Raw genomic sequence first — 1,439 nt, 5'->3', positions numbered from 1 at the left:
TAGCAATGAGAGTTAAGGAGATTATAGTGCAAAACATGATTTTGGGAGTTTGGGAGGAGAGGGGGGAGCTAGAACTTTGAATGTTCTTGTTCCCTATGAACCCTGAAATTTCCTAGATACTGGAAAAATGTGATATTTAAAAAAATTTTTTTGGCATCAAATAGTTTGATTTCAATTCTGACTTTTTCATTTTCTTGATGCAGCTACATGATATAGCTACTTGTAGCTGAATGTCAATTTCCTCATTGGTAAATAGAAGTAATTATTCTTTGTATTGAGATACACAGATATGCCAAAATGTGTGGCATATAATAGATGCATAATGGACAATATTTAGCTTTCTTTGTATGAAAATGATGGTACTGTTGGGGGAGGAAAATACTTTGTTCTAACCTTCTAGATTCTTCTGTTTCATCTTAGAACTAAATTGATATGAGACCCCACTAAACAGGAGAAAATTAAACAAAAGTTTATCGTGCATGCTTAGTCATGTCTGACTCTTTGCAACCCCATGGACTATAGCCCGCCGGGCTTCTATGTCCATAGGATTCTCCAGGCAAGAATACTGGAATGGGTTGCCATTTCCTTCTCCAGGGACTCTTCCTAACCCAGGGGTCAAACTCGCATCTCTTGTGTCTCTTGCATCGGCAGGCACATTTTTACCACTAGCGCCACCATAGCATATATACATGGAAGTGAAAGTGAAGGCTGCTCAGTCATGTCTGACTCTGCATAACTCTTGTGTGTCTGACTCTTTGTGTGACTCTCGCATGTCCAACTCTATACGTGGAAGAGACCAAGGAAAACTGAGTAACTCACCAAACTGGACCAAGCCCTCACCTTGAATACCACCTTCAGCTAACAACAAAAGAGGATGTCGGTGTACAGGTTGGGGGGGACTTCAAAGGGGATGATGGTAATTCACATGGAGACAGAAAAACAAGCGCTTGGTAAACAAATGTGTCTGGGCTTGCAGAGACAATGGGTCACAGAATAAACCCTGATCTCTAGGCCTGGCAAAGTTCCCCTTCCATCGCATCTCATGTGTGCTCAGTTGTGCCCAAATCTTTGTGATCCCATGGACTGTAGCCTGCCAGGCTTCTCTGTCCATGGAATTTCCCAGGCAAGAATACTGGAGTAGGTTGCCAGTTTCTACACTAGGGTATCTTCCCCCACACAGAGATTGAACCCGCATCTCTTGTATCTCCTGCATTGGCAGGGGGATTATTTACCATAGCACCACGTGGGAAGCCGTACCTCACCTAGTGCATATTCTTTGCAGATACCTCTGGTGATAGCTGTGGTGAAAAGTGCTCTATCTAACTTCTTTTAGGCTCAGGGGAATGTCAAATACTCTTCCTGAGCTTTTTCGGGCTTGATTGTTTTCAGACTAAAATAATCTGCATGCTAAAGAGACACGGATTTGGCTCTCCTACAGT

Source organism: Bos indicus, chromosome 26 (assembly GCF_029378745.1).
Source record: "Bos indicus isolate NIAB-ARS_2022 breed Sahiwal x Tharparkar chromosome 26, NIAB-ARS_B.indTharparkar_mat_pri_1.0, whole genome shotgun sequence".
Lineage (NCBI taxonomy): Eukaryota > Metazoa > Chordata > Mammalia > Artiodactyla > Bovidae > Bos > Bos indicus.
Note: the sequence above shows the minus strand (reverse complement) of the source record.